At 35.2% G+C, this 24990-nt stretch overlaps 1 pseudogene; it reads right to left on the reverse strand.

The window, feature by feature from the left end:
* Nucleotides 1-7868: 7868 nt before the first annotated feature.
* Nucleotides 7869-9499, reverse strand: LOC149218194 (fatty acid elongase 3-like pseudogene; annotated as a pseudogene).
* Nucleotides 9500-24990: the final 15491 nt, after the last annotated feature.

Here is a 24990-nt window from a genome sequence, read left to right on the forward strand (position 1 = left end):
GTGATTTTTCAATATGATCTCAGATATGCAATTATTTTTCCAAAATTCCCTACAAAAACTACAAAACTTTATTAGGGAGCCATTATCCATGAATTGTTGTCAGAAAATTTTCTCACAAAAAACTAATTTTAAATTAGCGATATCACCTTCATCCGAACTGTGATTCGATTGATTTTTTTTTTTTTTAATTGAGTATTTTTTTGCAAGAATTCAGATCTGCTATTTTTTTTGCAAAATTTTTACCAAAACTTTCAAATCTGATTTGCAAACTCGCTGCCCAAAAAATTCTTGCAAAAATTTTAAAAAATATTTTCCCCACTTTGCCCAAGAAAGAGCTTTGATACCACTTGTGGTAGATCTGACCTGCAAATATATTAAAATGTAAAATATGCTCAATATTGCAAATAATTTCAAGAGAAATACAAGAACAAAATATAGAATCTTCAGATCTTTATTAATCAAAACCCTTGAGGAAGGGAGACACCATATAATCATTCATTAAGGAAAGAGGTCACTCCACAAGCCATATGTTTGTCAATACAATAATCCTTAACATCCTTAATGGGGAGTCTCTAGCCTCTATATAGGCTTGATACATACAATACCATGAGTCATTATCATGGGTCTCTAAATACCATACATCCAATACCATGGGCTTATCACATTATTTCTTAACTACTTGTGGTCCCTTACATAATGTGGGTTAACCACTTTATTTATTAAATATGGTTCATCACATTATTACATTATTCCCTTGGGTACCTCCCTATGTACCCCATAATATCCCTTAGGTGTACTACAATATGGAATATGAAATTTGTTAATGAATGAGATGTAAATACCCCATTTAAAATGCAAAGAAGATTTGCAATGGAATCAATTTATCAATTGGTTCAAGTAATTTATTTTCATTATGAATAGACATGAATTATTGCAACTTTATTTTATTATTAACAAAAATGAATTCATTGAAATTTTAAAATATATTTTGATTTATATAAAACATTTATAATGATATTATTCTTCATTAAAAATTTAAAAATTTAGAACTTTATTTTATTATTAACAAAAATGAATTTATTAAAGTTTAAAATATATTTTGATTTATGTAAAAACATTTATAATGATATTATTGATCGTTAAAAATTTAAAAATTTAAATTAGTTGGTTTGTGTAGGGTTTAGTTTTTATCAAATTTAGGTTTAAATTTTATGAGTTGAGCATAAAAGTAATATTTGAGGAATTAAATTATACCAAAAGGCATTGATAATGAACCATAATTCTTAATGGTGATTGCTTAGTTACCTCAGTTTGTTGAGATGATAAAAACTGTTAATAACTTTAATGATGAAAATAAAAATTGAATGTAAAGTGACAATGTAATAGTGTTGAATGATAGAAAATTTGAATAATAAAAATATAGTCAATTACAAATAATCATCATTGCGATGATTCCCAAACTATTTTCTTCTACTATTCTTATTGTCACCCTTGTTACTTTTGTCATCTTTTCATATCGATTATATGAAAATGACAGGTTAAATCGTAAACCATTTAAATCTTTAGCTCGAGCTATTGTAGTAAACATCACATCTTGTCTCTCTTTCTCTCCAATATTAATAGGTTGAATTACTATAACAAAAAAATCAATGTACATTGTCAATATTTTTTGTGCTTACACTGAAATCAATGCACAATGTTAATCCAATCACTTTAAAATTAAAGTACCATCATGCATCAAATTACATCAAATAAAAAATCATCTATACTGAAATCAATGCGTCTAATGCAAGCAATCAAATAAGATTAGAAAACAAAATTTACACTGAAATCAATGCATCTAATGCAAACAATCAAATAAGATTAGAAATCAACATTTACTAGTGCAAGTAAGCAAATAGGATTATAAACCAACATCTACACTGAAATCAATGCATCTAGTGCAAGTAAGCAAATAGAATTATAAACCATCATCTACACTAAAATCAATGCATCTAGTGCAAGCAATCAAATAGGATTGGAAATCACAATCTACACTGAAATCAATGCATTTAGTGCAAGCAATCAAATAGGATTAGAAATCATATACATTGAAATCAATGCATCTAGTGCAAGCAATCAAATATTATTAGAAACCAACATCTACATTGAAATCAATGCATCTAGTGCAAGCAATCAAATAGGATTAGAAATCACCATTAAGAATTATTCCACCATTAGCAATCAAATTATTGTTTTGTATAGTGAACATTTTATTTATGATGAAAATTCAAGTATTGTATTTATAGTTGAAGTATTGTAATGCATAATTCAATTCATGTCATGAATAATGTTTATGTGCTTACACTGAGAGAGAGTGTGCATGTTTTGGGGATGAAGTAAAGATATAGATGGAGGGGAGGGGGGCAGAGAGAGGGAAGAAGAGAGAGGTAAAGATAGGGAGGGAGGAAGAGATATAGATATGGAGAGAGAAGTGTTAGAGAGAGAGAGAAAAGGGGAAGAGAGAGAGAGGGAGTGGAAAAGGGAGGGAGAGAGAGATAGACAGATGTGGAGAGAGAGTGTGTATGTTTGGGGGGTGAGATAGAGAGATAAAGGAGAGACAATGGGAGATAGAGATATAGATGGAGGGGGTAGAGATGTGCTTACACTGAAATCAATGCACACTATTAATCTAATTACTTTGAAATTAATGTACATCATACATTTAGTTGCATCAAATCATAAATCAATGTCTACATTGAAATCAATGCATCTAGTGCAAACAATCAAATAGGATTAGAAATCAACAACTACACTAAAATTAATGTATGTAGTGCAAACAATCAAATAGAATTAAATATGAGTGTATCAATTGATTCAAGTAATTTATTTTCATTATGAATAGAAATGAATTTATTGCAACTTTATTTTATTATTAACAAAAATGAATTCATTCAAAGTTCAAAATATATTTTGATTTATATAAAACATTTTTAAAATATATTTTGATTTATATAAAGAATTTATAATGATATTATTGTTCATTAAAAATTTAAAAATTTAGAACTTTATTTTATTATTAACAAAAATGAATTTATTAAAGTTTAAAATATATTTTGATTTATGTAAAAACATTTATAATGATATTATTGTTCATTAAAAATTTAAAATTTTATAACTTTATATTATTAAAAAAATGAATTATTAATGCAGGAAGGTAGACCATTGACTTTCACCAATCAACAACTCCGTGGCAAACATGTGGACCAATCTACTTCTGAGAAAGAAATGAGGGCCATCTTACCTGCAGTAGACACCTGGCGGCCATACTTGTTGGGGAGACATTTCCAAATCTGCACGTACCATCACAACCTAAAATATTTTCTAGAGCCACGTCTATCGTCGCCACAACAAATTAAATGGCTTGCCAAAATGTCGAGATATGATTATGAGATAATTTACAAGAAAGGGCGTGACAATGTAGTGGATGATTCTTTATCACGCCAATTTGAGGATGAGAACACCCTACTACCAATCTCTCTACCCATACCAGATTGGATTAAAAAGCCCGACAAGGAATGGTTCTCCCACCCCTCTTTTTTCCAGTTCATTAATAACTTAAGAGAATATCCTAATTCCTCAACAGACTACTCTTGGAAGGATGAGATTCTTTGCTACAAGGATTGAGTAGTTATATCACTGGCCTCCACCCTCAAAACACAAATTTTGGACAAGCTGCACTCATCTTCAATTGCAGGGCATTCAGGCTTTAAAAAGACTTATGCTCATGCATGTCGTTCTTTCTTTTGGACTGGCATGAAAAACGACATTCTTACTTTTGTAGCTGAATGTGATGTGTGCCAACACAACAAATGGTAAACAGTCAAGATACCAGAAACCCTACAGCCATTTCCACTCCCTTTAGAGCCAAGAAGGCCTATTGAGTTGCATCAGTCCAGAGAGCCAAGAGGTCATGCTCTCAAATATAGAATCTCAAACCTTACTCTCAAATATAGAATCTTTAGATCTTTATTAATCAAAACCCTTGAGTTAGGGCAACACCATACAATCACTCCTTAAGGAAGGAGATCACTCCACAAGCCATATGCTTGTCAATAAAATAATCCTTGACATCCTCAATGGGAGTCTCTAGCCTCTATATAAGCTTTATACATACAATACCACGGGTCATTACCATGGGTCTCTAAATATCATACATCCAATACCATGGTCTTATCACATTATTTCTTAACTTCTTGTGGTCCCTTACATAATTTGGGCTAACCACTTTATTTATTAAATACAACACATCACATTATTACATTATTCCCTTGGGTACCTCCCTCTATACTCCATAATATCCCCCCTAGGTATACTACATAGATAAAATTGTGGAAAACAATTGACACAAAGCACAATACCAATACCATTGATGAAACAATCCCTCATTTGAACTCTCTAATCTCTATTATAAATAAATGAATAAGAAATCCTTCACGAAATTGTTTGTAGAAAGGTATCGAAGGAAAGGTTAAAAAAAAATTGGAAACATTTGCTTGAAGTTTGCTTAGATATACTACATGCTATGATTAAGACAATTCTAGTAAGCTCACCTTCTCTAGACATTTTTTCAAGAGCATTTTGGTGAATTTGAAAATCATAATAGAGGCACTAGCTAGAAATTGTTAAAGCATATGGGCTATGATGGAAAAGTTTTATAAAAGAGAAGGTAAGGAAACCTAAGCCCCTTAATAGCTAAACTAAGGGTCAAATGTGAACCCCTAGGTTTTGATTTGAGAAATGAGAATACCACAAACACAAAGATCATATTTGTGAAGGAAAATGGCATGGCATAATTATCCCTACTTGTTAGGAGAAAGAACAACAACTAATGAGGGTGGTAGCACACTACTACTTCATGGTTCTTGTGGTAGATTGTAAAAGGGAAATGAAGAGAAAAGTGTAAAGACTCAAATTCCACCAACACTTAAAAGAAGTGGCAAACAAAATAGTTAGAACATGAAAGAGATGAAGACCAAGATGCTTGCATCAAACATGATATCCTTTGTTTTTCATTGTTGCAAAAGGAAAGGCCATAACATTGCTAGTTGTTGGTACTTAGAGACATGTTTCTTTTGTGGAAAGAAGGCCCATTATGAGGTATCTTGCTAGGAGAAGCAAGCCAAATCACTTTTAGAGGAGGAGTGGCAAGAATAATTCCCCAAACCAACAAATTTAGAGGCACAACAAGGAGATGAGTATGTTAAACAATCCATATAATAACACCAAGAAATTTTTCCACCATTGCAACTCAAGTCGACATTAGAAAGAAAAGTGTTGGTAACTTCATCCAAAGCTTCACCTAGGGAACCACATAGCTAAGAGAAGAGTGTGGAGAATGAAGAATAAAGGAAGTAAATAATTGTTTATGTCTCCAACCCAAGGAGTAAAAGTTGTCCAAAGAGTTATAGTAAAACGAGAGGTCCATATCCCATCGAAGAGGACAATGGTTTGATCTCAACAACCAAGGTAAACCCACTCCAATGGTTACTTGTAATCTTCTAAAAGAGCATTACCTTTTTGGAGATGTATCAAAGATTGGTGCATGGAGGCCAATGACACTCGTCCATCCTTGTACCTTCCAATTTTTTAGGCATTCCCTTGGCTTTGTGACTATAACTTATTGATGATTTCCACCTACAACGTTACATACGTGGGGTTTGTTGAATGCTTTGGGTGGAAGAAGACACTATGATTGCACACCAAGGAAGTCATTCAAGCAATGTTGTTGTAGGGATACAATGTTGGTAGCATGTGAAACAAAAAAGAATTGTTTTCATGCCAAAAGACAATTGGTCCTAGCAAAAGAAGGTAGCCACACATCCTCATGTGGAATTACTATGTTATGGCATAGGTTGTTGGAATCACACTAAACAAGAAAACCAAAATTCGACTTGGATTCATTAATTCCAAGATAGATTATCTTCAAATTTGAGAATGTAAGAGATGTACATGTTGAAAATGAGAATGAATTATTATGAAATAGTTTGGATCTAAATATTGGTTAGAGCTAAGAGTCAATGAGTAGAGCATTAACCAAACTTAAAGCCATAGCTAGAACCAAATCTATTAGCCATAATTAGAGTTGTAACTAAGAGATAAAGCTAGATCCATATTCCAGAGAAACAAACATAAGGCATATTTATCTAAACTTTTGGAGAGAAAAAGGCCTCTCAATGGGGAGGTGTGATTGAAATGGATAAGCAATTGTTTAAGACTCAATACTTGAAATTGTAATTTGATCATTAATAACAATGCAAGTGTTAAAAGAGAAAAATATGGAAAAGAGAGGGAAAAAAAGAACTAAATGAAATAGAAAAATGAAAATAAGATAGGGACAAAAACTAGAAGGCCCATCTCTTGGCCTTCTCGTTACCACCCATCTCTCTTATATTTCCTTATAACTTACTTTGAAAGGATTTTTTGTCCAAAGAAGGGAGCATGCAGAAAAATCCATGTCTTGCATTGTAACAAGATATTTCCTAAATATTGATAGAACAATCATTTGAACTTTAGCAGATTTCCATAATAAACAATATGTTTTTTTGTAACTTATTGCGTAAATTATGTGCATGCTACTTCCATAGCCTATTGAGATTATATATAAGTCACACACCATTGTACAAGTTATACACTCTAATCAAATACACACCCTAGAAAGGATGTGTTTTTTCTTGCTTGATAATTTTAAGCTAGCATTTAATGTATCAATTTGAATTATAGTTAGCAAAAGGCTCAATTCATTGAAATCGTCTAGTCTAATGAAGTGGAGGAGTTGCCTGGAAAGTTATGGAAATTCCGGTCATATTTAGAGAGAATCCGACAAGGATTTTTGTAAATCCAACTTATAGTTGTTAAACTTCAAAATTTTAGGTGTCCTAGACGTTTTTGATGGTGTTGAATCCATTTCCATCATCAAAAACATGATTCAAAGATTGCCTCTACAAGATTTTTTGAAATTTTTTTGCCCGGATTCCAGCCACTTTTGGCCATCCGGGCAATTCCTCTGCCTCATTAGACGACTCGCATTGAAATAATGTAAATGCAACACATTGAGTGAATGTAATGCAACATATTAGGGAGAACGTTGTCATTCAAAGAGAGCTAAAATGGAATAAAAACCACATATCCATAGCATTATAAAGTCCTTGAGATTGTGCCAATCTACGTTATCATCTTAACTATAGCAATCATGGTAGCAGTTTTGTAATATTTTAACTAGCAAAAGAGGGTTGATTAATTCGTTCCTCTTGCAAGGTTTGAGCAATGCATTTATCTTTATATATTATTTTTTTGTCTCATGCATGAGATACCAGGGAAGAGTGCAATTTCATGTATGGAATGTTGGAAATTATTGCTATTGTGATACTTTGGCTGCTAAGTTGTTACATGAAGCTATAGCTTTATAGCGGAACCATTCTTGCAATCTTGCATTTCTTAAGTTATTGTTTTGTAATAATGAAACCAATGGTCCCCTATCACTTGAGAAGAGGTGTTAAAATGCCATTTCATGGGAGGCTTCATTTATTTGAAAAGAGTATGTGTATATGTGATGCTGGAAATGAAACTTTTGAGTACAGTGCTATTTGTTTCATTCATGTTGAGTGTTTAACTCTTTGTTCATAACTGAAGTAATATTTGTTTATTTATCAATTGTTGGTTTATATTTACATATATATGTAAGTGTGGGATATATTTACCATTGATTATTATTGTGTAAGTTTTGATGATTAGAGGATAGTTGGTATGGTTATCTTTTAATCACCTAAGGAGATATCCATTACCTTGTCTCAATTAAAGAAATTATGGACACAACCATTGTTGTGGAAATGAGTGTTCATTGTAATCTAGCATTTAATTGAACAAAATACATGATGTGACCTATTGAGCATACTTTTGTGGTTTCCCCATTGCTAGATTACAATACCATTGATGAAGCAATTCCTTATTTAAACTCTGTAATCTCTGGAATAAATAAATGAATAAGCGATCCCTCACCAAACTCTGGAATCTCTGGAGTAAATAAATGAATATTCATATGTAAAAATCCAGTCCTGGATCGCACAAATTGTTCACAAATTTGTGTTCCATGATTCTAAGTCTCTCAATCCAGTTTTCAATCTTTCAACTCAGCTTTCAATCTTTCAACTCAGCTTTGATCTGCTGAACTGACTGATCATACTTACCAGGCCCTTTGAAATGTTGCTTCCGATTTGAATTCCAATTAATGAAAAAGAGAAAAGAATAGGCGCAGGCGTTGAAAACCCAGGAGGCCATGCCATTGCAACCCTCCCTCATGAAATGCAACCTCAACATCCAAAAGAACCCTGCAACTCTGATCAAGAATTCCCCCAATTGGCATGTGGCTACCAGCTTTGGTCGATAGACCGGGCGCCAAAATTGGTAAATGCCCAAGATCGCCTTCGTCAGGGTGCTGGTCAGAATCTCCAAAACCTGCAGAGATTGCGAGAATTCCAACCAGAAAAAACACACCCAGACCGGTGTCAATCGATGGAGAACGTGAACGAAGCCGACGGGCTCCCGGCGCAGAATTCTGATAAATGTAATCAACAGTTCATAGTATTTGGTGAGATAGAAGAGATATGACCAGAAAAATACTCGGCCAACAGAGCGAGTTCCGAGAGGGAAACAGAGCACCCACTCTGCAGAACTCATGGATTTCCTCCAAATCCATCTCGTCTCCTTAATTTCCACAGAGGTTGCCACCAAACACCCCACAAAAATGGCGACCCGAATCGCTAGTAGTCCCAAATTATAAAATGCTGGAATTGGGCCCAAGGGCAAGGGTTTCTTCCTGAAAATGAGAACCATTTTGAGGAACAAAATGGCGAAGATATATAGAGAAGTAGAGCCGAGCAGGAACGGCCATGAAGATCCCCAGGCGTTGTGATCCCATCTAAAGTGCACAATTAAGGGATGATCCGCGAGCCAGTATGTGGTCAGGGTACGGGAAAAAGGACAAGAAGGGCCAGATTTCATCTTACAGGTTCGTTAATTTACTGGATTTCAAATTCCGTCCACCCAGGCGAGTAGGTATAGCCATATCACAGGGTTCTAGAGATTCAGAGAGACGTGCAGCCTACGGATTTGACCAGGCAGGCACAGAAGCTTCCATTCCTCGTCCTTCGTTCTGTCAAACCCGCTCAGATTCTACAATGGCGTCGCTGACACATGCAATTGCATCACACGAAAACCCCCAGTCCGAGACGGCCGCGTCGATTTTGCTATATTTATATATATCACTGATTTCTGTGGAAGTTTTCAAATGTGGATCTGGTCTGAGTTTAACATGTAAATTTCTTCCATTGCCTGTCATCCAGGTTGTTTTTTCCACTTCTTCGCTTTTAGACGGTAGGCTTCCATTTTAATCAGGAGTGGTGAGATGATCAGTCAAAGCTCCAGAACCATGACTTTTACCAAAATCTCGGAACAATTCCAATATAATTGAGACTTGGTACTCCTTTAACTGATTTTATATGACGTGCTCAGAACCCCAAAATTTCACACATCAAATATAGAAGATAATTTTCTATCCAAATATAAATTATTTGTTATTTAAAATATATTTTTGAATGTATAAATGAATTTAATTGAGTTGTTTTTGTGAGATTTTTGGGCAGTATTTTCGATTTAATTTTTCTAAAATTTAGCAAAAATTTATTGAAATCACAAGCTTGATGGGTAACCCGTGCACAATCGAAATGCCCTAAAATTTTTCAGGGTGTGGAATCCATATATATATAGTAAAAAACCAGTTTAAATAACACAAATCAATATTTCACCTCAAAATTTTCAGCCTGATTCCGGCAGAAAGTCCAAAAAGTGGCACTAAAGACAACTCCAATTCAACACCATAAGGGTATTCAAATCTATAGATTAAACAATTTAAACTCAAGTTTTTTAAAAAAATTGCTAAATTTTGGTTAAAATTAACTTTCAAAAATGTCATACGCTTTTAACAAATAACTAATAGATGTAATAGATTTTTTTGGTTATAATACCTAGATACAATTTTAAATGAGATTGTGATTTTTATTATTTAGAATGTGTTAATAAATATATAAATAAAGTCAATACCCTAAAAATCCATAAAATATTAAAATTTTAAGGATCAAATATTATAAATTTATAATTGAGATAAAATGTCTAAATAATAATATTATTATTATTCTTCAATTTTAACCAACAATAATATTGGTTACAATGTCTAAATATTAATATTATTATTATTATTATCCAATTAGGATACCCCTTTGTTTGTGGGACAAGGGGCTCACATCCAAACACCAAATTGGTGGATGAGACCCCCTTGTTTGTGGGACCAGGGACCCACCTCTAGACACCAAATTAGTGTATGAGACCCCCTTGTTTGTGGAACCAGGTATGAGACCTCCTTGTTTGTGGGACCAGGGGACCCCCTTGTTTGTGGGACCAGGGACCCACCTCTAGACACCAAATTAGTGTATTAGACCCCCTTGTTTGTGGAACCAGGTATGAGACCTCCTTGTTTGTGGGACCAGGGACCCACCTCCAGACACCAAATTAGTGTATGAGACCCCCTTATTTGTGGAACCAGGTATGAGACCCCCTTGTTTGCGGGACTGGAGACCCACCTCTAGACACCAAATTAGTGTATGAGACCCCCTTGTTTGTGGGACCAGGGACCCACCTGCGTGCAACAATTTGACTGCTAAGTCTACGAAGGAATACATACTCTACCCCTAGTTTTGAACCCGTAACCTCTTAGGAGGAAACACATGCTCTTAACCATTAGGCCCATTAGGCCCTACTCATTTTGTTACATGGTGGGAAAACCTATCATAACTTATTTGTCAAAAGAGAAGTGAAACAATCATTATTGGTTGCTATCCACCCATACACGCTAACTCATCACCATTATTCTAGGAAAATCCTTCTTTCTGGGACTTGGATCATTAAAAAAATTAAATTCTTAACTAACCAAAAACATACTCTAACCCAAAAAAAAAACCATTTTATTTATTAATTAAACTACACTTAAAAAAAATCCTCTTTCATTTTTATTATATAAATAACATTAAAAAAACAATTCTTTCATTTTTATTATATAAATAACATTAAAAAAACAATTTTTTACATTGTAATATATTTTAATAAAATAAAACGTTAGTTGGATTTAACTTGGAGTTCCCCATTTAAGTATTTTACCTAACCTGTTATGTTATTATTAACTCATATGATCTCAACAAACAACCCCTGAGTTCTTATTTTATTAATTTTTAAATAAAATGTTATTTGGATTTAACCTAGGCTTTCTCATTTAAGTTTAATTATTTTATATAACATGTTGAGTTCTTCTCTTGATAGGGTGACAACTCACGTCTTGAGTGATTTGGCGTTTGGCAGTGTCACGTCCCTTTCTTGGTGGTAGTCTCCTAATCACATATAGGCGGGTGTGGCATCGCTACACTTTTTCTTTTCACCAATACTTAAGTGTATGGACTATGCCTAACACAACACTTAAGTAATTTTCCAAGAAGTGTTCAACAATGCAGTGGAATAAACATTCATCAACAGTTATATTTCATTACTATGCAACGGAAATCACAATACTACCACAAGTACACCCCATATATACTTGGAAGGGGCAACTCCCGTAAAGTCTGTCCAATTCAGTTTATAAGATGACTTCAATAATTCACAATTATAAAATTTTACTACCAAGTCGTGCAACCAACCGTTCAGCTTGCACCCTTGAACAATTTAGCAAATCCATTAGGCAACTGTGCATGTTGGACCTCCAAAATGTCTTCACAATGTCATACACTTTCACCTTCATTCCCACTTTATTGCCTCATTTCATCACCTTGTCATTACATTAGCCTCCATTTTCATTACCATATGGGTTTATATTTGTATTTTCCAAATTTATTAATTTCAAGTATTTAAAGTGAATTTATGATTAAAAGTTAGAAAAATAAAATGTATTTACTTATACCTAAAGGTAGAATGAGTTTGGTAACATGTGTAGTTGATTTGGAAGCTTCCAAGGAACTCTTATGTGACCTCCAAGGTTCAGTTTTGAATTCTCAAGATTGGAAAGAGATTTGGAATAGGAGCCAAATATATCTCATGGAGGAAAACCATGGGTATGTGTCTAATTGGTTGAGACTTTTATGGATCTAAGGAGAGAATGGTGGATCACCAGTAATAAGGTAGTCAAGGATAATTTTAGGGGCGAATGTTCGCCCTTTGGCGAAATTAAGGGGTTTTAAATTTTTAGTGGGCGAATATTTTGTATCATAGTACATTAAATCACCTCAAGTAGCCCACCTTATTTTAAGGGAGAGGGTAAAAAAGGTAATTAGGACTTACAACCTTCCATTCGCCCATTTTCAAGAATAGGTTTTATTTAAGTGAATACATTCACCCATTTTCAAGAATAGGTTTTATTTAAGTGAATCCTATGGGCCAAATACCATATTTATAAAAGAGGTATGGTAAATTAATAAAAATATAAATAAATGAGAGGCATGGTAAATAAATAAAACCTTTTTGATATTTATTCCATAAGTCACCTTATATACATGTAAGGGTGTAAACAAATAAAAATATAAGTAAAGTGGACGTATGGTAAATAAATAAAACGTCTTTTTATACTTACTCAAAAGGTATGGTAAATAAATAAAAATATAAATAAACTAGACATATGGTAAATAAATAAAACCTCTTTTTATATTTAGTCCATAACCCTCGTTCTATTTATGAAGGCTCAAGAAAGAGGTTTTATTTAAGTGAATCCTATGGGCCAAATACCATATTTGTAAAAGAGATATGGTAAATTAATAAAAATATAAATAAACGAGAGGTATGGTAAACAAATAAAACATTTTTTTATATTTACTCCATAAGTCACCTTATATTTACGAACACTCAAAAAATGGGTTATATTTAGGTGAAACCTATGGCCAAAATACTATGGGACAAATACCATGGACTAGATTGTTATTAATACCATGCAAAAAACCATTATGAACCCTAATATTAGAATTAATAAAAATAAAAATGGCACATGGTATTGACCCATGGTATTCACCAAAATGGCACATGGTATTGACCCATGGTATTCACCTGGAATGTAGCCTATTTAAATGGGGGAATTAAACCAGCATGTAGCCTATGCTAAGATTCACTAGGACTTTACAAAGTTTTATTATTTAGTGAAAGACTCGCCAAGATCTTACAAGATTTTATAATTGAGTAAAATATTCTCCATGCCTGGTGAGAGATTCGCCAAAAAATTAAATATACATATTATATTATTGATAAAATCGCCTTCCATTTTTCCTATATACCATGGAGATTCACCCATTTATTATATTTATAAATTTAGGCGGGTTCTTAAAATTTTCCCTGAAGGTAGTTGTTTAATTTTTGTGTAAATAAGAGAACATTCTCCTTTTATGAAGGGGGAGAAAAAGGAAGAATTTGTAACGTGAAACTTGTAATATTGGAGAGGTTTAGAATCGTGGAAGGAGATGTAAAGTGAGGATGTAATGAGATAAGTTAGTGATAGGCTTGTAGCGTAGAGTTTGACTTGATAGTTGTATTTTCTTCTTTTTGATGTAATTTGTGAATTTATAGAATACATGATGTTCCTTTGATTTTCAATGGTATGTTTTAGTATAGCATTTCAATTTTTGCAAATGTGTGCTTTCAATTCTCGCAAATGATTTTTACTTTTGGAAATGTGTGGTGTGCTTTATGGCTTTCTAGAATGGATTTATTTTTATGTCAATTGTCATTTTTCATTTAATAGATTAAGATTTCTCTTTCGAAATTGGAAACTGATCTCTCGCACATATGGTGCACGTATGCCTCGCAAGTCCACTGACCCCACGGTTGACAATTTATGTTAAGGAATTTAAGCAATTAAATTACCTCTACATTTTGGCGTCGTTTCCAGGGAGGCGCACATGGGGATCAACCTTTGATTTCAAATTCTTTTTATTTTGAATTTATGATTCACTTCAAGTTTTTAATTTAGAATTTCATTTTTCATTTTTTTTACCTGCAATTTCATTTTTTATGCAATTGCAGTTTTCATAGTTACAATACAATTTCATTTTTATTTTACACAATTAATTTTTCATTTTTGATAAAATAAATAAATAAATAAATCATAAAAAAAAATCCATTTTGCTTCATAGAATTAGTTTTTATTAGATTTTGACAAAATAAAAATCAACGTTGACAAAGGTTTTTTTTAGTTTTCAAATTTTTTATTTTTCGGTGGTGTTGTACAATCTACCCCATTTTTCTAATAATTTCCAAATAAAGAGAGATGCTAGGTGTTAGATACTATTCTAGAAGTTTTAGCAAAAATACATTGCCATCTCACGTAATGAACATATAAACTTCAATCACGCTACGGAAACTTTGTGATTCTGCTTGCTTTTGTATGAATAGTTTAGATTGATCTAGAAACTAGCCAAGATCTGGTCAAGATCTCACCGCTTGATTAATCTAGCCAAGATATTTGTCTCTGGCACCACCAATAACATCGTGGAATAAATAAACTCGAGTCATATTAGCTGGCTGCTCGATCTTTAGCACAGTGCAAGAATCCCCTCACCGAGTCAGCAGATAATGATCTTAAAGAACTCGGATTCCAAGCAATTCTTGGCTTCATAAGTGGTGTAAGAAAAGTTTGATGTAGCAGAGATATTGGTAATAGAAGATACTGCCTAGATTTCTCCCAGTTCTCCCAATGCTTACCAGTCAAGACGCAAGATTTTTTTTTTATGTTGTCCTTCAGAGTTGGGTTTCAAAGTTCATGAGAAGATGTTTGGTTCTGTTTCCGGTTGCAATAACTTTCTACATCACATAGTGGTTTATTCATTTTATTGATGGCTTCTTTAGTCCAATATATAAACTATGGACGAACTCCATTCGTTGTAGAAGAAGGAATCCTGATTTCGTTGTATTGAGCTACTTCCGAGAGGGCTTCTCCTTACTGCAATCCAAACCTACATTCCACTCCTCGATGCCACAAGTTGAGAGCTGAATTCAATTCATTTTGGTTGTTTTGGCGAAGATCGAGGAAATATTGTCAAGGGTTCCAGTGAACGGTGGCGCTTGTGGTGAGCAGCGAAATCTATTTGGAATGTTGTACAATGTTTGAAGTGGTTTAGGCAGAAATCGATGCAGCAGAGATATTAATGGTTTAAACCATCGACCATAGTAGATGTCTCCATTATCCTTTGCAAATACTCTTTTGAAGAACTTCTGGAAGTGAGCCCTCCTCTAACCAAACTCTTTTACACATGATGTGCCCAATTTTTGCCTCTTTTCGATGACTTTGATGACATCCATCTGCATACGTGTTGTCTTGTGCGCTACAACTCCGCTAGTCACCCAATGGGTGCTAACTTTCGATCTTCTCCATATACGTGCGCTGATTTTGTTCATAGTGCTGGAAGATATGTTGATTGTGCTTCTTGATCTCAAACAACATAACCTTCTACCTTCCTGCATATACAACCTATTTCTTTAGAAAATAGGAAACTTTTGGGCATACCTAAATATCTTTACCCATCATTACCTTTTATATCCTTATAGCCACTACTTTTTCCATACCAAGTGAATAACCGTAACTAGGCGAACCAAATTGTTATAGATTTGATATGAAAATATATGAGAAATAGAAATAAACCCAAGAAATAACAAGATCTAAATATAGATAGAAATGATTCACTTTATTGATCAAACCCTTAAGGTAGGGCAACACCATATATTCACTCCTTAAGGAAGGAGAACACTCCACAAGCCATATGCCTATTCATACAATAATCCTTCACATCCCTCAATTTGGAGTCTCTAGCCTCTTTATAGGCCTCATACATACAATACCATGGGTAATTACCATGGTTCCCTCAATACCATCTATCTAATACCATAGGCCCATTACATTATTACTAACTACTTGTGGTCCCTTACATGATATGGGTTAACCACATTATTTATTACTATGACCCATCCCATTATTACATTATTCCCTTGGGTACCTCCCTTTGTACCCCATGTTATCCCCCCTAGGTATATAACATTCCAACCCCTTAACATGTTTCGTCCCCGAAACATGAGAAGAACACAAATAATAAGATCTACTCAAAAGAGTAGTCCACTGGTACCATGCACGTGCATCTAGCCATCCAAGAGAAAGGTGAACCCTCGATCTCACTGGTGCCTCACTTGCTTGAGATGGAAGTTGACCGTGGTAGCTCTTCTGTGTTGATGTGTAGTAGGTGGATCTTCGCTTCTCTCTATTTGTCATGTGGGGGTTGTTGTCCTTGTGGCTAATTGGTTGCCATTTTGTTGGTTGTTTTCTTGCGGGGTGATGTGGGTGATGATATGTTGAAGTTTTAACCCACGGTGTATTTTTATTTAATTCACCCTGCTGTGGTGCCTGTTGTGGTGTCTTATCTTCCAATATTACTTCAACCACTGAGCCCTCATCTGATGTATCAGCACCTGTATCATTTTCTGCTTCAACCTCTGTTTGTGTTTGATTGTCGATCATCAATGGTTCATCATCTGATATGTCAGTCCCTGGAACATCTTCTGCGTCAACCTTCAGGGACTCTACTTGTTTATTGATGGAAATATCCTGTAATGTAATTTTCTTCTTTTTATACCAAAGCTTCAGGAATTTTTTCTACACATTAATATTGATAGTACCCACGGATTCCATCCAAGGATATCCTAAAACAACATCCATATTATCCATCTCTGAAGTATAAAAATCACCATGCAACACATACTTATCCATAGAAATCTTCAAATCCTTATACACTTGAACATCCTCATCATCCACTTGTGTGTTTTCAATGTGTTTTGTTGGAACTTGCAATTTTTTTACCAAATTAACATTCATAAAATTGTGCTTGCAACTAGGATTTATAGATACAACGATTTTCTCCTTCTGAATCAATCCATGAACCTGCAATAAGGAGACACCCGTAGAAAATAACCCTTTATGTGTCTCATTCTCCTTTTTTCTAGTCCGAGACCATTTGTTTAAAAGGACTCTTTCAAATTCTGCATCTGAAAGTTTGGACAACTGCTTGTCGTCAAGTGAGAAATACCATTTGTAAGCCTCATCTTTGAAATTAAGCCACACTGAATCCTTCCAATTTTTTGTCCATACTGACTTAGTTTCCTTTATGTATTCTTCAATAGTAGGGCTATCATCTTTTCCAGTAAAATTTTCCATGAAGAGAGTTTGAGAAAAATTCACTTACTTGGCGAAAATTTGAAATGGCCACAATTTCGTCAATATTGCTCAGAATCTCTATTATGACCAGTTTTTGGAAATGGAACAACCATTCTGCATCTACCCATGTGATAGAAATCCTGATCCAGACATTGGAATTTCATATTTGCACTACAACTTTCCCGTCGTCACCAAAATTTCTGCAAAAAAGAGCTGATTTTAAATCAGCGATATCTCCCTCATCTGGACTCCGATTCGACTGATTTTTTTTTTAAATCGGGCATTTTTTCACATAGAATCTAGATATGCAATTATATTTTGTAGATATTGCACCAAAACATACATATCTAATCTGCAAACTCTTCGCCCCAAAAATTTCCTGCAAAACATAAGAAAAATTCTCCACTTTTTTGCCCAAGAAAGTGCTCTGATACCACTTGTTATAGATCTGATATGAAAATATATGAGAAATAGAAATAAACTCAAGAAATAACAAGATTTGAATATAGATAGAAATGATTCACTTTATTGATCAAACCCTTAAGGTAGGGCAACACCATATATTCACTCCTTAAGGAAGGAGAACACTCCACAAGCCATATGCATGTTCATACAATAATCCTTCACATCCCTCAATGTGGAGTCTCTAGCCTCTTTATAGGCCTCATACATACAGTACCATGGGTCATTACCATGGTTCCCTCAATACCATCTATCTAATACCATAGGCCCATTACATTATTACTAACTACTTGTGGTCCCTTACATGATATGGGTTAACCACATTATTTATTACTATGGCCCATCCCATTATTACATTATTCCCTTGGGTACCTCCCTTTGTACCCCATGTTATCCCCCCTAGGTATATAACACAAATTGTGTTGAGTGATCCTCGACTCCTGAGCCTCTTTCTTATGAACGAAGTAAAACAGATCAAGAGGATGCCTAAGCTGAACGAATCTTCAAGTATATAAATGATGGACGAATCACTTTCTTATACGGGATTGATCTTTCCCCTTATGCTTGTTAGTGGATCCGATGCTTGGAGGAGATTTTGTATGTGGAAGTTTATACAATCGAAGGTATAGAACGAACACTGTTGCTCTAAGCACCTCGTTGTTCAACGACAAGTTGAGCTACGGAGGGTGCTACGAGATTTGATGTAGGACAAAGGCAGATCCATAGTGGTGCTTCCCAGGCATTTCTATCATTAACACGACCACCACTTTTTTCCCACCAAACTACACTGAAGCTAATGAAAATGGTGGGTGGAGAAACCCACCTCTAAGCCACTTCAACATGGCCATGACATCTTTTCATCAAATAGCCCAGGTCAAAGCAGATATCGTACCTGTACGCTACAGAAGGGTGTACTGTGAAGAGTGGAGGAATCTGATTCACAATGAATGGACAATGACGATGATGATGAAGACTATAGTATTCGTGAGTATGTTGCGGTTTGATTCTCGTTCGAGCATGATCCAATTACTACCGTAAACTACTGGCTTAAATACATGGAAACCAGATCTTGATTTCGATGGTTATTTCAGTGCCAATAAAATTTGGTTTGTGAACAAAAAAGGGTAGAAACTGGAGACCATGGAGGCTGGATGGATGGTGTCTCAACTTAAATATGGTGATTATCGACCAAGGATATTTTTTTATTGGACGTCGAATAGCTACCTAAACGGTTGCTATGACGATGAATGTCCCAGATATGTGTCAATCCACCCAGTTGTCAGGCCCGGTTCAGCTTTGCAGCCGATATCAGAGTCTAAAGTGGAGTAAAGCGAGAATACGTAAGAAAAGCTTCAGAGGTAATTCAATACCATTTGAAGTTTAATAGTGTCTATGAAAAAGAATGAACAGAGGGTTTGCAATGGCGCAGGCCATGAGATCTCGATTGTTTCTGGTTGTTCTTAGGACAAGGCTCGCACCTTCTGTCAATGTCAATTCTGCCTCCTCCAAACGTTCTTTTTCTTCAATGGGGCATGATGATGCGTATGAAATGGAAAAGTGGAAAAAGATTACCATTGCAGGAATCATTACATGCAATTCCCTTGCCATCTATTCTCTATCTGGTGAACACGAGCATCATGAAGAGCCCCCTCCTTATAGCAACCTGTCAAATTTTTACAATGCAACTTTCCTGGCTCAGGGTGTGGTGCTCGAAGCACACAAACACAGCGAGAACACAACCATCAAGGAGAATCCGTCTCAATGTCAATGATCTGATTAGACTTCGTGCTAATACTCAACTTCGAAGGAACTTTATAATTCGTTCTGGTGGTATAAAAATGTTTGAAGGAGAACGATAATATCAATGCACCAAATGCAAGCACAATGGTGACCCTTGTACAAAGATGTTCGATGTGACCTTGATCTAGTATTGCTTGCAAATCATATAAGGCGGACTAATGAGCTCAAGTCAACAATTGACATCTCAGAGGAAGTAATTGGGAAATTTGAACAATTCTGGGTGCACTTCAAAGACAATCCAGTGAAGGGAAGAAATATAATCTTGCAAGCCATTTGCCCACAAATACATGGCCTATTCACAACAAAGCTTGCAGTTGCATTGACTTTGATTGGAGGTGTGCAACAAAACGATGCTTCTGGAACAAAGAGTCATGGAGAGTCTCACTCATTGTTAGTGGGTGATCCAGTATAAGAGGACTTGATAGAGAAACTATACATGAAGAAATGGAACAACAAACAAATCTCTCTGCCATTTTTCAACCATTGAAGGTTTTACAGGTAAATAAGCAAAGCGAAAATTTCTTGCCTTTTTAATAAAAATTGCTCTTTTTCATTTTCCAATAAATATTAAATAAAACTAGTAGGGTATTTGCTAGTTTTCTGAAAGAGGTACTATTTAATTTGAAGAATGGACTGATTATTTGTTCATGACAAAAATGCATAGTTGTGTGTACTTAACTTTCTGTTCAAGATTTTAGCTACATAAACTATGCACATTCCACAGTCGAAAAACAATTTTGCGGATTTGTATTCAACTCAATGATTTATCTATCAACAATGCATTTTAATTAGAAACTCATGATCAACATGCCATATCATCTGTCTACTTCATCTTTCACATCAACATCATGTTTCCATGTCACACTCACACATGACTATTTTCATTGTTTCACAAAAATTTCAAATAAGTGTAACTTTCTCATACGACATCGGTTTTCGACGATTCAAACGTCAATGGAAATATCTAGATGAGATCTACATAATGAGAAAGCTTTCATCTAAATTTGAAACAGTGAAAGAATGAATAAATTTCCAACAAGACATGACAAGTAAACCAAGGCACTAGTATTAAAACAGGTAAAAATCCATTCGATTTTCTTTCATGAATTTGTTTTATTAGTACAAATTATCAATTTTCTTTTTGTGTAAATGTCATAAATAGAGATATTGATCACCTCTCTCTTGTGATAATCTTACATTTCATTGTAGAAAAATTACTAAGTTTTTGCAGGTTCCAGGAAGATAAATAGATGACCATAAGCAAAACAGTGTCTCTCAAAGACCACATTTCTTTAAAAAAGAACATGATCAGAGTAACATCAAAGATGAGATATCCAAGCATGAGCACATGATTTTGGATAAATAATTTCAAATCAGATCCATCACACCATTTGAAAGCCTCTTAGATACCAGTTTTACCATCGCATTCCTACTCATTCAGTCAATAAAATCTTCATCTCATTTTCCTTCATATTCATTATACTTTCCTGCCTCGCTTTCATTAACCTGTAACCTAGTAATAAAACCATTCAGCTCCCCTACAAATTTTATTCATTCCATTTCCCTTTTCATTTTGTCAAATAAACCTTGATCCACTGCAAAAGTTTTCATCCATAGTCCTTCAAAATTATTGTTTTATGCTCACGTTAGATGATGGAGGATTCATTAAGGCCTCCCTTCTAACAATTCTTGGCCTATCGACATCAGCACATTATCTAGGTTCAAGGCTAGAGTCCTTATTAGTACCTTGAGGCTTGTATGCCTTAATGACAAGTTCTCTCATTGACAATCATGGGAATACATCAGTGTCCCTTGATTATTGGATCTTGCAAGTGGCTCGACATCATCTCATCTATTCACACTTCGTAAGATGTACATAGGTACCTTGGCACTCATTGACATTAATGGTGAGTTTGCCTTGCATTGGTTAACGACATTCATTAATGGTCGGTAATCCAATGACTTCCCTTCATGCTCGACAAAAACACGTTTATTCGCATGATTAGAATTGTACCATCGGGTTTTGTCGCAGGTGAAGACTATATCACTTCGACATTTTGTAGCGCATACAATAGATTTAGTAGCAAAAATAAAGATTCCACTTTCACGACTTCATCCACCATTTATGCAACCAAGAAGCAGAAGAAATTATACATTTTATTCCATGATCCAGCAACAACCACAACTTTTCTACATATGCACAATTTATCCACTTCTTAGGTAAGTGAAGGTATGTTCTTTCCTAGCTTTTTATCATATAATTCCTTTAATACTGAAATTATAATTTTTGGAAAATGCTTCATCATATTCCCTTTCTCATTTCATAAAAAATAAAAATACCTTTAGCTGGGGTGAGGGGATACCAATTCATGTTCATACCTCATATCGCATTCATATTTCATCACCTTTTATATCACATGTCATCCTAACCAACATACTTTTCCAAACAACTACTATTGCATTATGATTCAAAAAGTTATATGTTTTGCAAATGATGATCGAAGAATGAGCACATTAGATGGTTGATTAAATGATTTCAAAAGTATTTTTATGCAACACGAAAATGAGAAAAGTATTGTTACACAAGAACCAATACTAATAAAATTTGGTTGCCACACAAGAACCAACCAAAGTAATATGTTGCAATCAAATGTTTTTCAAAAGAACACTTTGCAAAAGGAACAAAGTTATCAAAATATTATGCAAAGTAGAAAGAAGAATCAACATCATCCAAAGTTCATATAGAAGCAAGACAATTCAAAAGATCAAATCATGATCAATGCAATAGATTGCATGAGGACATGCAATAACTTCAGTTGGGGGGTATGTTGGGCCTCCAAAATGTCTTCACAATGTCATACACTTTCACCTTCATTCCCACTTTATTGCCTCATTTCATCACCTTGTCATTACATTAGCCTCCATTTTCATTACCATATGGGTTCATATTTGTTCTTTCCAAAGTTATTAGTTTCAAGTATATAAAGTGAATTTATGATTGAAAGTTATAAAAATAACATGTATTTACTTATACTTAAAGGTGGAATGAGTTTGGTGACATGTGTAGCTGATTTGGAAGCTTCCAAGACACTCTTATGTGGCCTCCAAGGTTCAATTTCGAATTCTCTTCAAGATTGGAAGGAGATTTGGAATAGCATTCAAATATATCTCATGGAGAAAAATCATGGATGTGTGTCTAATTGGTTGAGAATTTTATGGATCTAAGGAGAATGGTGGATCACCATTAATGAGGTAGTTGTTTAATTTTTGTGTAAACAAGAGAACATTCTCCTTTCATGAACGAGGAGAAAGAGGAATAATTTGTAATGTGAAACTTGTAATATTGGAGAGGTTTAGAATCATAGAAGGAGATGTAAAGTGAGGATGTAGTGAGATAAGTTAATGATAGGCTTGTTGCATAGAGTTTGAGTTGATAGTTGTAGATTCTTCTTTTCGATGTAATTTGTGAATTTATAGAATACATGTTCCTTTGATTTTCAATAGTATGTTTTAGTATAGCATTTCAATTTTTGCAAATGTGTGCTTTCAATTCTCACAAATGATTTTTACTTTTGGAAGTGCGTGGTGTGATTTATTGCTTTGTAGAATAGATTTATTTTTATGTCAATTGTCATTTTTCATTTAATAGATTAAGATTTCTCTTTCGAAATTGGAAACTGATCTCTAGCACATATGGTGCATGTATGCCTCGTAAGTCCACGAACCCCCGGGTTGACAATTTATGTTAAGGAATTTAAGCAATTAAATTACCTCTATAGTGCCCAAGTCATGCAACTTGTGTTTCCCCTTATCCGCACTAAAAACCCCAATTTAAGTCTTGTCGCAAACCATAACATGCTTGTTTCATGTCTACCCGAACCAACACACTTCACCCGTCGTGCAACACCTATTGTGTAGCCTGGGTGCCTTAGCAAACGACCTGCACATATCATAGGACTACCCAATACTGTGTTGCAGCTCTCGTTCAGACGTGCACAATCGAAACAGTGTCACCGTTCAACCTGCCCGTCGACCCTCCTGTAATGTGGTTCCCCTGACCCGACCCGATTGTCACAACTCTCTCCACAAACTCGACCTGACCACCTGCAAACTCAACCCTTCGACTCTTGTTTCCCTGCGATCTTCCTCGTTGTCCTCTTCGCTCAGCTTGCCTTCACATTGTTATGCGATGTGTGTCAAACTCCAATGGTTCGATGGTAGAAGTGACACTCGGTCATCTCCCATATATACCCACCATATCACCATGGTAATACTCCAAGGGTCATGACCCTTCATTCAACTAAGGTTTGGCCCAACCTCCAAATAATGCGTCAGCTTGCACATTTCGTATGTTGTCCCAACCCATATAATATCCATGTCATTGACCTGTTTTATAAGTTGTTGCCACTCAATTTGGCCTAGCCACCGGCTCGCCCAAACTCCACACTCGATCGCACACATGTCCACTACTACCGCTCAGTCCACTAGTCGCTCCACGGGTAGTCCATATCAAAGGTGGGCACGCCCAACTGCCAAACATGTTGTCTCGCCCATGGGTAACTCACCTAGGCATGCGCCCGCTTGAACACCCAACTTGGGTTGCCCATCGCACACTGACATCACACATCTCATCACACGACTCGTCACATATAACCGACATCCACCCCTACTAACCTGAGGCGCTTTTAAGCAAATGCAGGCGCTCATCGCACTTCCATACCGACCAGACGCTTTTAACGACGATCTTAAATTTTTTACTCTCTCGGGCGCTCACCAACTCAAGGCCCTAACATGCGGGGTCTCTTTGTCCTCCCACACATGCTACTTGGTGTTATGAAACATGCATGTTACATTTCTTTTTGCATTGATTGTCTAGGTTTCCAGAGACGCCGAGTTATAATATTGTTTGAGCAAAGGGTGGCATGCATTGTTAGTTATGGAAGGGTATGGGATTGTTTTTTGTGGGAGTTTATGTGTGTTTTTTTTTCAGGGTGGCACATCGGTGGTGTAATTCCCTATGAGCCAAACTAGTCAGAGGAATTTCAATCGGTGTTGTCGTAATTGCTAATGCGATTCAAGAGGTTGTATTTGAGTAGGTGTGGGATCCAACATTGAAGGGGCAACCTCTTGATGATGATGGCAGTGTAGTCATTTCATTAAAATTGTAACAGATGGACAAAGTTGGAGAGGCAGAAAATTGGAGGTGCCCTTTACATTCATTCACTCTAGTAAGTTATAGTTATTATGAATTAAAACAAGGGTTTGTATGCTTGTTTTGTTGGAATGCACTTTTGTTAGGTTCGTTGTGGGAATTATGCTCGGCCATAGTGAGGAAGCTCTTTGAGAGGACGAGGATAGGGCCTCTGTGTGATGCAGGTAAATTCTAAGTGCAAACACAAACAATTCCTCTAGCC

The sequence above is a fragment of the Pinus tabuliformis genome, chromosome Q (genome assembly GCF_031772625.1).
Source record: "Pinus tabuliformis cultivar Carrire ecotype Pingquan chromosome Q, CPIR1, whole genome shotgun sequence".
NCBI lineage: Eukaryota > Viridiplantae > Streptophyta > Pinopsida > Pinales > Pinaceae > Pinus > Pinus tabuliformis.